Source organism: Dreissena polymorpha, chromosome 3 (assembly GCF_020536995.1).
Source record: "Dreissena polymorpha isolate Duluth1 chromosome 3, UMN_Dpol_1.0, whole genome shotgun sequence".
Lineage (NCBI taxonomy): Eukaryota > Metazoa > Mollusca > Bivalvia > Myida > Dreissenidae > Dreissena > Dreissena polymorpha.
In genome coordinates, this window is record NC_068357.1 from 4191610 (window position 1) to 4206784 (window position 15175).

Below are 15175 nucleotides of genomic sequence, written 5' to 3' on the forward strand. Positions count from 1 at the left end.
TTTTTTCCGAAATATATCACTGCTGTCGGACACTGATTGAGAAAAATGCTCTAGGCCACAATGTCGCAGAAGTTATTGACGCGTGTATGACAATACACAGGGTCGAGTGTGTACACAGGTAATCTCGTTATCGATTTTTCCTGCTTGATGGCCCGATTTGCAGGCGTTTCGCAATCGCCGGACAACATTTAGTGGCAATTTGTTTTTTTATGTAGGCGGATAAAATAATCGCCATTTTTTCTAGACAATTTTAAGAAATAATAGCCAGTTGGATAAAATAATCGCCATTGGCGATAATGTCTGGCAGCAGCGTGAGCACTGGAAAGTAACGCGAGTAACACAAGTTATCCACATTGGAGCCTGAAACAGAAAATAAATAAGTATAGCATAATTTAGTCCAAATAATTAGACGTAATCTACCGATTACATTTAAACTTTAAATGAAAGTGTTACTTAAACAATTTTCCTTGCCTTAGATGCAAATATTTTGCTAAACACTGCTAACAAAAGGGCTACACGTTATTAGTGCTGCAACAATACGCCAAAAAGCGTATTGCGATATATTGTCAGTTCAAAAACCCGTATTGCAATATATTGCAATATATTGCTTACTTGTACCAGAATTATAACTCGCCAATTACCCGATAATTCCATATATTCCAGTTTTAAAGCAAATTCTGGTAAATGATTACTATAAAAATGCTCAAGAATAACACAAAACACAAACATTCACCAATTTTCTTAAATATCAAATACATTTTGGCATTTGTTACTATTTAAAGATGTGATGAAATAACTTCCAATCGGGCATTTTTTTCCCACTGAACACGCGTAAATCGCCTGACATGATGTTCCCGTTTTATACAACACAAATACACCCACACTTTGCACACGACGTTCTACATGTCTGTATAATTTACACGCGCTTTTTATTGAGAAACATAATAAAGCACTTTTTTTATTGTCGCGTTAGCATTACATTTCAGAAGCATGTTTCCGAAATTCGGATTACAAATTTAATAATGCTCATTTCAGAATCGAACGAAACATTTAGTTGTGTGTAATTAATTCAACGATTATTCGTTTAAAAGCATAGAATGAATGCTCCCATGTAACAACGCTACTCTGTATAATAGACTTTTTAGAATGCCATTTTTACGTAACAATTTATTTTTACAAAATACCGCTTTGTTTTGTTTACCTTGATATCATTATTTTGGATGGCTTTTCTGAACGAAATGTAGATGTTTGTTTGTAAAATTTTTGTACCGTTATGACGAAAATCGTATCACAATACAATATTCGGATTGCGTATTGCGATATATACCGATATACCGGTATATTGTTGCAGCACTACACGTTATAATTCTTAATGAAATGCAAAAATAAGTATTAAAATAATTAATAATGTCAATAAACACACGCGGTAAGATCAAAGTTTAAAAGGAAAACTTAATATATCATATTTCTCGTAAATTACCAAATTATTAGTTTCGTCTAAATCAAATACCATGATAGAGAAACAAGGTATTTATAACGGACCAATGAGGAAACACTATGCAACTTTCAATTTACACAGTGCTACGCTACATGCATATGGCAACAATATGGAATTTGAACAGTGGTAGTGTATTCGGGCCTGGAATATAATTGATTGTAAGTTTTAATAAACATTCAGCTAATGCAATTAGTTAAATAATGTTTAAATGTTATGTTCAATAATTATTGCATGATCATTCTGCGCTGTTATATTAATTTGGAGCCGTTAAAGCTTCCGACATTACTTCATCAAGTTCATGTCGGAACAGGAGTTTTTTAACTAATATGCTCATTGTATACAACAACAACAAAAGCTTTATTATTGCAATGTATAATGTAAGTGTATACATATATGTTACATGTAATGCAGTGTAACCCTCAACGTAAATCGCTTAAAAAGGGGAATCACTATGATTTGCGCTGATTCGCGCTGATTGCGACGGTTGCCGAGACATCACCCAAATTTTCTTGTCGCTCGGAAACACCGCGATTTGTCACGTTGCATCGATTGCGGTGATGCGAGAATCGCGGCAAAAATCACGGGTCGCGTAGTGTACAAGTATATTCGCCGGTCAGTTAACCCGCTGTTTATTGGTCCAAAGTCTTCTTGTCAAAAATGGGAAATAATCTGTCCGTGTTCGGTGAAGAATATTCAAGAAATACATTTGGTTCCGTGCATATTGTCGACAAGTAAATAAGTACATGCATCAAGCCGGGATCGGTACATTTGACCTTCATCCGATCGACTTTTAGTTTAAACAAAAGTGAAAGTTAAACAAAAACAACAGCTTGCAGTATTTATTCGGCAAAAATCTTGTCAGCTTGTCAGGAAGTCTGTGAACGAATGAATTGTCTCACATAATCTCAGAGATTGAAAAATGAATGAAAAACAAATTTAAATGGGAATGATAAGAAACAACAGTGGATATAAATCAGAAAGCGATACCACTTTCTGAATGGGTACGGAACATGGAGTCTGTCTTGGTGCAGCAAAAGTGTTTCCATCATGTGCATGTGAAAAAATCTTCAACTACGGATCCCTTAGTAAATTGTTGTTAGTTGACCTTATTTCGAATTTAAAGACAGAAGGATTGCCGTCATTGTTGATGATTGTTCACATCTAGATCAGAGCACACATTGGTTTTAATCACAATTAATACTTGCTTCTTTGCATAATATGTTAAATGTGAAGTTAAAAAGGTTTTCATAAATAAACCTTGTTCATATGTTTAAGATGGTGTTTATTTAAATGTCTGTTTTAATGTTTGGCATTGCGTTATGCACACGCTTTGTGTAGTCAAAATCAGTCTACAAAATTTTCCTCCTCAGACTTCACCTAATCACACCCCTGATATAAGATATGATTATAGTTGTATTTGTGAATTACAGTAAATTTGCAAAATTGAATGGATAATGTAAATATTGAATCTCGAAAACATTCATACAGTACATCCAACGCCGAACTAACGTATTTCGCGATCATGAAATAACGTCTAATCGGGGCGTTTTTTTTGCACTGAACACGCGATTTACGCCTGACGTGATGTTCATGTATTTATACAACACAAAATACACCCACACTTTCCAAAGGACGTTCTACATGTCTGCATAATTTTTGCCCGCTTTTTATGAAACAAAGGATATTTTAGCACTGTTTATTTGACGCTAGAATTTGCGTTAGCATTAAAATTCGGAAGTGTGTTTCGGATTACAAATTTAATAATGATAATTTGTTAATCGAACGAAACACTAACAGTTGTGCGTAATTAATTCAACGAAAATTTGTTAAAGCGCATTACGTGTCATATAATATGGCTTATTAAAACGTGAAAATAATAATTGTGAAAACGGCGTAAATCTTGGTTTCTACGCTACACATACAAGTATGTACATGTAGGTGGATATCTTTTCACTCGATCCGCCGCGTACGTATGCAGCAGATTTACTCCGCGAAAGTACGCAAGGTTAATACAGATTCGGCGTCGTTGGTCGGATCAATGCCGAGTGCCACGCGTGAACACACGATTCGGCCGCCGCGTACTAATAATCTGGCCGTGGCATAGCCGCAGATTATGTTTGTGCCGCGTTGGCTGTACTGTATTATGAAAAACAAATGTTTGAATACAGCACCCTCACACTACTTTGGGGGAAGGGGTCCGCAGTCCTTAGTAGGGGGAATTTTTGGGGCGTTTCCCTTTTTTGGGGATTTTTTTTACTTTCTCATTATTACATGTGTACATGTTTGCACTATATTCATTGCATTTTTCATAATTTAGTATGTTTGAAAAGATTAAATTGAAATAGAATTGAGATATAATAATCATGAGACACATCTTTCTATTAAAAAAAAAAAACTTTTTTTTTTAGGGGGAATTTTTCCCCCCAAAAGGGGAAAAAAGTATACTTTTCAGGTGGGGGACTGACGCCGAAATTCGGCGGCAGATTTGATAGATTGAGGGCCCTGGAATATCATATCAGTTTTTGTTTCTTTCCCTAATAAAATGTACCACTGTTCAGGAAGTAGGAAAACGGTCGCAACAGTGAATGTTATTGACATTTACAATCTGTGAGACTTGAGAGCAAATATGACTAAAAGTTATAAATAATAAGTGAGCTTTCCAAGCTATGTGATGCAATACAATGCTTTTGAACTGCTACATGGTAAAAACATGCAATATTATGGTTGATGATCTATTGTTGTGTGAAGTTGTTGTATCAATATTGATCACCTTTGGGTCCTGCTGACAATGTAACTGTTGACAAGAGTGCTGTTGTATTCAAGGAATGGGGTACCAGTTTTCCATATGACTTTGGTGGTGTACTGATAGAGCTTCGTCTTGTAACTGTTTTACCAGTCATAGGCTAGTAGTTGCTTATTTTACTTACTGCCATGTGCAAGGATAGTCCGACATCTAGTCAAGAGTTAGATATTCATAATTTCTAGACTTGTTTTAGACGATTTTGATACTATATGTTGATCATGTTCTTTCAATTTGAAAAAATGGACCTTAAGAGACTGGCTTTTAGTTTTTCACAATGACTACAATGTTAAGCTGCATTAACATCTTGTAAACACATCAGATATCTTTGTATAACAAGGAACAATAATCTGTCATGTTTATATTTATGCCCCCCTTCGAAGAAGAGGGGGTATATTGCTTTGCTCATGTCGGTCTGTCTGTCGGTTGGTCTGTTGGTCGGTCGGTCCGTCCGTCCACCAGGTGGTTGTCAGACGATAACTCAAGAACACTTAGGCCTAGGATCATGAAACTTCATAGGTACATTGATCATGGCTCACAGATGACCCCTATTGATTTTGTGGTCACTAGTTTTAATATTTTTTTGAAACCCTAATTGTCCTCTTTGGTTGCGATTAGATATTTTCAGCATTATGTTTAAGAGATAAAAGAAATAATTATTGATCTATATTGTCATACAAACAGAATAGTTTTCATGGGCTCGATACTTGGTGTCATATGAGAAAATCTTTTTAATTTTCTTTTCCGTGACACCATTATAATTATCAACTTAACCAATGTGACCTGTTTGCTATATAAATTTAGAATAGCAAAGCTTCCAAGTTCCATGCAATAAAGGCATCATTAATACCCAGGTTTCATCAGCATAAATCCATTCCCTGTGAAAACCTTGCTTAATGCATGTGCGGTAAGTATCATCTCTTATAAGCCTGCGCAGTATTCCTAGAGCAGAATTGAGTTTTAAAAGTGTCTTTAAACGGAAAATCCCATAAAAAGAGAACTACCCTTTTTCAAGTCTGTTACTTTCATTTCCACAATGCTAATGGTTAAACAATACAACTGATAAAAGCATGCAGACTTTTAGAACAAATGGTAACAATATAAAAGATTATGAAAGCTTCCTTCCAATACAATGATTTTGGGACCGACATTTACTTTTCAATCTACTTTTTTTGTCACACTAGTGCCATGCAATTTTACTCATCCTGACAAAAACGTTATTTGCTATGACCCTGAAATGCAAATAAAAATACAATTTTCACCTGAGAACAGTGATCACCTGCATACTGTGGTCAGTCTAAATCCCCCTCCCATCCGGATGGAAATCATTCTATTTTACACATGAGTACCTGTATAACAGTTACCGTGCTTAGGCAACCAACTGCTAGTTTGTTTCACTTCAAAAGCCATTTTTTAGCTCTGCTGTTTTCGGAGATAACCCGAGGTATTGTCAAAGCCAGCTCGTCGTGTCGTGTCCGTCGTCGTCTGCGTCGTGCTAAAACCTTAACATTTTGTCAAGGTTTTGAAATTTGGCTCTAAAATCAAAGTGCTTCAACCTACAACTTTGAAACTTTATATGTAGCTGCACCTTGATGAGTTCTACATGCCACCCCCATTTTGGGGTCACTAGGTCAAAGGTCAAGGTCACTGTGACCTCTTAAAAAATTTCTGACAAGCTTTCATTTATTCAAAACTCCTTCCCGCAGCCGAGCGTGGCACCCTTTAAACGGTGCTCTTGTCACATGTTGATGGTGGTAACGAGGTGCGAAAAGTAATTACTCAAATCAATCAGTATTGTCTCATACTTGCCTCTGAGATAGCAGAGAATTTTTATAGTTTTACCTTTGGCGGCGGGCAGGCTGGAGCCATATCTTGGAAGTGCTTTGGCTGATTTCACTGAAACTTGGTATGAGTATATATATGGATAAGAGGATGATGCATGCCAAATGGCATTGTACACCATCAGATAATAATGCAGTTATGGCCCTTTGTATCTTGAAAAAAAAAAATTTGTGTGTCCGGAGCCATATCTTGGAAGTGCTTTGACGGATTTCATTGAAACTTGGTATGAGTATATAATATATGGATAAGAGGATGATGCACGTTGGCGTTGTCCATCCGTCCAGAAAACTTTTGTGTCCAGAAGTATAATGGCGTGGGATATCAATTCAACGAATTTGCTTGTTGTATCTATTTTGGTGTCAAAGAATCTGATTGCAGCGTTAACTGCATTTGATATGATAAATGCGACCCACTGAAAATAATAGGAAATAATAGGGCTTTGAGTTATAAGGTGTCAACAACAACACTTAGCTTGAAAGTGTTGTTAGAAGCAGACGATATAAGGATTTGCGATCATCTATTTTAGCTTAACAGAATTTTATTACAACTTTTGCAGTGTTTTTTTTTCACCTATAGGGAAACGGCGGCAGGGCCCATCCATATGGGGAAAAACACGTCGTTTTTTAGGAAAAGGGGAAAATTAAAAATTCACTCTTTTATATTTTATGATATTTATTATATGAATACACATGTATGTATGAATGTAATATTAACAGCTGAATGTCTCTGTCCTTTTTTAACCAGGTTTTCCTAAGGAAAAAACTGGTAATTAGATTGGCGAATGCGGGCGGGCTGGCTGGCTGGCTGGCTGGCTGGCTGGCTGGCGGGCGGAACAAGCTTGTCCGGGCCATAACTATGTCGTTCATTGTCAGATTTTAAAATCATTTGGCACATTTGTTCACCATCATTGGACGGTGTGTCGCGCGAAATAATTACGTCGATATCTCCAAGGTCAAGGTCACACTTTGAGTTCAAAGGTCAAAAATGGCCATAAATGAGCTTGTCCTGGCCATAACTATGTCATTCATTGTGAGATTTTAAAATCATTTGGCACATTTGTTCACCATCATGGGACGGTGTGTCGCACGAAAGAATCACGTCAATATCTCCAATGTCAAGGTCGCCACGACTAAAAATATTTTTTTTTTAAAACAAACTTACAAAGGGGGTTAATTTTGTTTGTTCATTTCAAAAGTTCAGTTTGAGTTTTCTCCCTTTATCAGATTTTTTTTTTCACAATGAAAACCTGGTTTTGTGACAATTTTGTCCCTTGTCTTATATATATATCAATGATTTTTTTCAACATTAGTTTCAGACAGTTCAGCCGTCATGCACAGTCTCAGTTTTCCTAGCTAATTTGAGTCTAATTGGTTGGTTTTTTTAAACGATAAAATTGCAAATTTGAGCATTTTTTATCAATAGAATGGACCAATTTGGAATGTTTTTATCAACAAATATTGACACAATATAGATACATCAGACCTTTTCCTGGCATTTTGGGAAAAAATGCAATTCATGTGAAAAGTCCACTGATTTGGGAAAACTTATTTAATATTACTCTTTATAATAATAATAAAAAATATTTATTATAGTTATATACTTTGTAAGTTGTTTATGAAATAAATTTGAGATATATTTATCATAAGTAGGGCTGTCACGATTCACCGGTATACCGGTATATCGCGGTGCATGTTGTGAAAAAAATCGCACCGCGGTACGGCGTTGCCGCACCGGTTTTTTTAATATTATTATATTAGCACAGATATAAATACATTACATAATTATTTTGATATAGATATCGTTTTGAAAAATGTAGAAGCGGTTCAAAAGGGCTAAATAAATAATCCGTTAATATCCAGGTCAAGCGAGCGCTTCCACTTGTAGATGTCTAACTTTCATGTTTAAAATACGGCAATGTATGGGTCCGTACCATTTTTGGAATTAGGGACAGATTTCCATTGCAAATAAGTTCATAATTATCCAAAAGATGTTTATTCTATTTCTTATTTTCTTTCTTTAGTATATCGATCTTTCAAAGCATGGCACTTCCGAATCATGTTGTCTTAAGATTCTGAATAAGTCGAGGAAGAGTCAGAACGCTACGGATTTTCAATACGCTGACTCCGCATTTTGAACATGCCCTTGAAGCGTTCGATTTACACAGATCGTAGTCACAGCTATTGTAAACAACGTGGCGGACATTTTAGAAAAAGACGCGAACAATAACAATGACTACTTCTATCAAGTTTATTAGAGTTTCTTTTACAGTTTCTAGTCATACTATGATATCAGTGTTTTCTGATTATTGAGTTTAATAAAGTTTGTAAAACTTGTTATTCTGCTGTTTTCTTCACAGATACATATTCTGTAAAATATCGCGGTACGTACCGCGATACAGTGTTGCCGTACCACGATATACCGCGGTACGCTCACGGCGTATCGTGACAGCCCTAATCATAAGACAGTTTTTTCTAAAAAAAAAACATTTTTTTTTTTAACTTCTGGAGGGGATTTTTTCTACAAAATAGGGGGAAAATATATACTCTTTTTTGAGAGGAATGGGGCCGAATATCCGCCCCGAAATTGCCATAAAAAACACACTGTTTTATAACAAATATTTCAAGTATTTCATTTCAAGGTGTGTGGCTTTAAAGGGGCCTTTTCACAGATTTTGGCATTTTTTAACTTATTCATTAAATGCTTTATATTGATAATTGTAAACATTGGATCGTAAAAGCTCCAGTAAAAAATCAAGAATAAAATTAAAAAAAGGAAAAGAACAATGCCCGCAGCAGGTTTCGAACCAGTGACCCCTGGAGTCCTGCCAGAGTCCTAAAGTAAAAACGCTTTAGCCTACTGAGCTATTCCGCCGAGTACACATACTTGACGTATTTTATACCTTATATAAGCAATCTTCGTAGTTTCACAAAATTTAACGACAAAAACAGAACTCTCCAAATTATTTAATCGTTTCGCGTTGCAACGCTTTATAATTTTTAGGTTTTAAAATCGTCAAAAGATGCATATAATGGCTATATTAGACCATGGTAAATGTTCAGTATTACTGTTTCCTCACAAATATCATAACTAAAACGAAAATTTGCGAATCTGAAACAACTTTTTTCAATTTTGTCAATTTACCAAAGCGTGAAAAGATCCCTTTAAGGAGAGTAACACATTTAGTTCTAAAATAAAAACACACATAAATTTATTCTGGTGTTTTTAAGTTTTTAAATAAAAACGGGTGCTCATTTGTTTTGTGTTTTAAGTATTATTTCCTGACTTAGATGTAGATAACCAATCATTGCTGAATGCTTTCCGAATACTGCGTTATTTTTATAATTACCAGAATATTAACGATCACTTTGGGTCCCTACTGCCATAATAGCATTAAAGGTTATGCTATGAAGACGCAAATTAATGGCTGATTGGGTTAGTGAGACACTAAAGACTGAATAGTAGGCGGAGTTAGAAAATTCTATATTGGCCACTTGCTGAGCAATTTACTGCAAACAGTTGCCAGTAGGCGGACGAAAAGAAACAAATGACCAGATTAAATGTTGGAATTGGTATTTCCTGTGTATAAGAAAACAGCGTTCATGCGACATTCAAGGGACTTGCACAATTTGTAATACAGATGTATGACTGCGGTTTTATTTGAGATTGGTAGGGGGGGGGGCTGGGTTATATAAATTTCGCATGGGTTTAATTAGTCAAATAACAGCTCCAAAAATAGACTTAAATATGCCCTTCATATCTGTGTATTTGGATATGATAATACATTGATATTGCAGTGCTCCAGCTAGGCCTAAATCGAAGGGCGCCGCGCCCTGCCCTCCCGAACCTCCGCCCTGCCCCCACGAACCTCCGCCCTGCCCCCCCCCCCTCCCCCCCCCAAAAAAAAAATTTTTTTTTTTTTACATATGATTATTCATAAATCTCTTATTACATTGTAATTACTTTAATCCTCATTGTAGACATAATATTTGAATGGTTTAATAATAATGGGAATAATACAATTATTTATAACATATAAATTAACATGCAATAGGAAGCATTCCAGAAACACCCGCACGCTCGTACGTGCCCTTTTCACAAAATACTGCGCGTCGAAAGTGCCCTTTTGACAAAATATTGCGCGTCGAAAGTGCCCTTTTGACAAAAAAGCCCCCCTGCCCTTTTCAAATCCTAGCTGGAGCACTGATATTGCATACATGTAGTAGAGATGTAAACAGACAGAGCGTGGTAAGTATGCACTACTGTTATCATTGTACAGGAACTTGTAGATGAGTCATGCCAAAATTAAAGTGGCTTTGATAGAACATCAGTGCTTTATAAACACCAACCATGTTGGATCAATTGCTTATTGTTCATATCTGTTTATATGGGCCTTACACTAGATACATTGATGTATTGAACATATTATTGCCTGTTTGCAAAGGAATCGTTAGATGAAAAGTTTGAATGAATTGATAAATGTGTTTTGAAAGCTGCTAAACAAGGACTGTGGAAAAACTTGTTATTTTACAGAGTTTTGAAGGTTTGTGTTCTTGCAAACATCAGGTTGAACATAACCAAGTAAAAATAAAAATCCTCGATTCCTGCTTGGTATGTTAGATAACCAAGTCCTTGATACAATAGAATGTCTGGTTCTTGAAGTTGAAGACTTAACACTTGCGTTATATTCTGACAGCTACCTTTGTCCACACCTACAATTTACAAATTATATGGTTCATGTACAGTGTGTTTTTTTTTGCTCCCTATTTTACAGCCTGTGCCTTTTGGATTGGAAAAAATAGCATTATAAACCATCACAATGGGAGAAATAAGAATTATTAATATGATTATTAATAACAGTAGTCCATTTGTTTATAAGTGCATGTTTAACTACATTTTAAAGTTAATTATATTAAGTTCTATGGAATTATATCCCTGTATAATTAACTCAATAAACCAATTATTGGGTTCTTCGAAAAGTTTGGTATTTTGGGGAAATTTTGGTCAGATTTTTGGGAAGAAGTGTTTTTTGCCATTGGGAAACAGTCTGTAAGAGGCTGTTATTTTGGGCAAAAAATCACTGATGTATACCATGCAAAAAAGAGCCAAGAACTGTTGCTGTAGTTGGCAATGTCCTGTTCTGTTCATGGAAAGCATGTGTGTAGCAACAGTGTGCGCTTAATAGGGGTATTCCACTATGACCCAATTCCCCACGATTTGTCCCGATTTTCAATATTTTGAGGTGGGGGACATTAGTAACTCAATCAGCGAAGGTCCTAACTCAATCGTAGCTAGTAGCGGGCCAGTCGTGAGGTCCCAAAAAATCGCGGCCAGTTTTTAAACGTGTTTAAAATTTGACCAAGACCTCCAAGACTGAATTTAATCGCAGTTGACTCGTAACACTGTCGTTGTGTGTTCTTGGGCGTCGTAATGGAATCTTATGTAATTCGTGACTCAATCGGGGAAACGGTGATCACGTGATCTGTCTACGAATCATTTACGACTTTGTCAAGACTCTCAAGAGTTCACCCCGATTGAGTTGGGAGCCCGCTAAGATTCTTGAGATTTAGTTACGAAACAGTTACGATTTTGTAAAGAATGATAAAGAAATAATATTTTTCCATCATGTTTTGTTGTCGAATAACCCACATTAAGGAGTATAGATGCGTAGGAATTAAATCACGAAGGCGGAGCACGAGTGCTTTTATAACACGAATCTATACTCCTTACTGTGGGTGATTCGACAACAAGCCATCATAGAAAAACATTATTTCTTTTCTTACACGATTCTGATTGATTTGCTTCAAGCTTTTGGACGTGAACTATATTTTTCAATACTCCGCCCTTCTTAGTAAAAAGTTCACTATTTAGTGACGTCATTGAATTGTACAAACATTTGACATCGTTTTCATTTATAAATATTTTGCAAATTACGTCACTTTCATTGAGAACAACACTCATAGAAACTAAATGACGTCACATGTGTTAATTCTTTTGAAAAGCTGACATGCTATAAATGTTTTCTTAATTACGTTTCTTAACAAACAAATTCTTTGCAGGCGTGGTCATGCCACTTATCACCAAATATGCAATTTGTTGCTACATTACATTTATATACGTGCTACAATTTTTACATTTCTTTAAGAGCGGAATTTAAGCACATGCATTTTACTGCAATATTTTCTTTATTTATTCGGAACTATTTTCGAAACATTAAGCTCCGCCCATAATTTATTGCAGAATAACCCACTCTTTATTTCCTTCTTTGTCTATAGAAAACAAGACGCGTGCCGTGTTAGAATCAATATCAGTAGATATTGGTGCCGAATTCATGGGTGCGTTTGTTGAGGTCCTAGCTTAGTCGCAAGACTTCAACCGAACCCCACGATTTGTTGTAACTCAATCGTACCACTGTCGTAACTGAATCGTAGACTGTAACGAGTCTTCCCGATTCAATAAATGTGAGAAATCGTAGCGAATCGTGGGCTTGTTTTCGTAGTGGAATAGGGCCATAAGATAGACATGCAAACTAAGTAGATAGAAGCAGTTTAGCTTGAAAAATGATCAGATTTTATATTAGTACATATTGGAATAAATGACTAAAATGAATAAAGAAACAACATTATTTTGCAAGAAACTTCATCACATCAGCTAATGTACCGTAAAACGTTGTGTATAACGCGCATTTATGTATAACGCGCATCTACTTTTTAAAGCTAAAAAATCGGGAAAAAAAGTTTTTGAAGCAAAAAAATCGGGGGAAAAATTCCGTACCGCAGGCTAACTGAAAATCGTTATATTTACATTGCCGATCTTACTTATTCTTTTATTGCTTCAATTATAAATTATTTTTAAGACGATAACGATACAACTAGTTGGTGTTTTTTTAAAATCATATTATGCGTAAAAATAAATGTTTGGATTTAAATGAATTATGAATGAAATGCACACTTTCCACGAGGATACCATCAAGGTTTTCATCATATGTCTCCGAAGTAACTGTCCACGATTTTATCGTGGAGTACACAACGGATGGATTAGATATAACTAAGAAACTGACATTATTGATTGGTATTGTCACCTGTTTATTCATGCATGGCTTATTCACAATCGCGCGTTTTATTTACAATGCCGATATCATGCGTTCTTTTCGAGTGTCTAAAATTGACAGGAGACTTTAACGACTCAAACTTCTCAACACCATTACGACATTACCGGCGATAAAGAAACAATGGAGGTGTGAAGCCGTTTGCCGGTTCGCATGTTTTGATAATAGCCCAGCTACACAAAACTTGATAGGTGACGCAAATTGCTCAATAATCACATCCTCAATCTTGATAAGACGTATGAAAACGTGTAAACAAACACAGCATCAATTTTATTAACACATTTGAAAAGCAAGAAAAATAATCTTAAAAATATCGGGAAATACCTTGCCGACATACTATTGTAAATTGACAAGTGCCCCCAAATAAATTGTGTAACCCTAGTACAGTAGGGTATAATATTGTGGGAAAAGTAAACAATAACATTTAAATAAAAATGGCTTCATTGTTTTTCATTATCTTCTTCAAATTTATTTGATTTCAATGCTCTGTACGTACCTGAAAAAGATAGAAAATATATATGTTAACTTTATAATGTTTGTTCATCTTATTCAGATCGTCAATATAACACTATTATTAACATAGTTACAGTTAAAACACCGGAAAACAGAATGATGCGAATTACCGCTACTGGGTAACTGACAGCGAAAAAATGTCTTGGCATGGCTGTAGTTGTGCATAACGCGCATCAAGTTTTTAAAATGAAATTTTGGGGTAAAAAAGTGCGCCTTATACACAACTTTTTACGGTAAATTGGATTGTACTTGGTAGAGAATATAATTAATTGTGTTTGGGGGAAGGTACACCAAAGAACTACCCCTTAAAGATTTGGTCGCCTGAAAAATCTGTGGGAAGGCCATGCTGTATATTATTTTATTTGGGATTCAGCCAGCCTTGATAAATTGACAACTGATGGCATTTTAAACATGTGGCTGCACAATACATATCCCACATGTAGTAAATAGTATTAAATTGGTTTGTTAAGTAATCTGTCTGGTAAAACTATGTTATTCATAACAAATTGTTGCATGTGGGATCTTAGGATCTTATTGAACTCAACCTGTTTATTTGATAGATGATTTCAATACAAATATGTTCACCAGTGTTCTCTGGGCTTGAAAAAAAAGTCAAACAATTATTTGTTAAACCTTTCCTTGTTAAATGTCTATAGTTGACAGGAAATTGAAGTGTTAAATTTTATTTGTTGCTCATTTGTTAACTGAAATGCTTATTATAACAGTAAATACACTATTTGTTGTTTAACATGTAGATTGTCCCATTAAACGTCATTTATGCGATCAATACTGTGATCATTTTGCTATGAGTAATGGCATGTTAAAGCACATATCTTGCTGTGACCGCTAGAGATTGTGCCTCAAACTGTTACCAATTTTCTTGGGGACCTTATCAAGATCAAACTTTTTTGACTTTTTGACATTTGAAATCCCTGAATTGTTTTTGCTCAGTTGATGGTTGGCTGTGTATTGGTCGAGTTATTTGTTGTTTTTGGTATCATGGCCATAAGTATTAACAATGGTCAATGTTATTTTAAAAGTTTAGAACCGGATAATTGAGTTGACTTTATGATTTGGCCTAATTATGAATACAAGCAGATTACTTGAGGTGGAGTTATTTTGTATGATCCTTTGTTCATATGTTTAAATTTAAAGAAGCAAACACCGACACTGCAGAAACTGTATCAGGAGAGAAATTCATGTTCTTATCCACCAATTTTTATTACAGAACACCAACTATAAACCTCCTTGTTTATAAGTATCACATAATGTCCTTTTATTGTCCCCTACCGGTTTCACAGGAGGGGACCTATGGTTTGCGCTCTGTCAGTCTGTCTGTCTGTCACACTTTTCTGGATCCTGCGATAACAAACAACAAACAAACAAAAATTTCAATGTGGCGCAATACGGGGCATTG

At 35.6% G+C, this 15175-nt stretch overlaps 1 protein-coding gene across 8 annotated transcripts in view; it reads left to right on the forward strand.

The window, feature by feature from the left end:
• Positions 1–15175, forward strand: part of LOC127872792 (MAP/microtubule affinity-regulating kinase 3-like) — an 88802-nt gene that overhangs the window by 7736 nt on the left and 65891 nt on the right. The window lies entirely within an intron of this gene.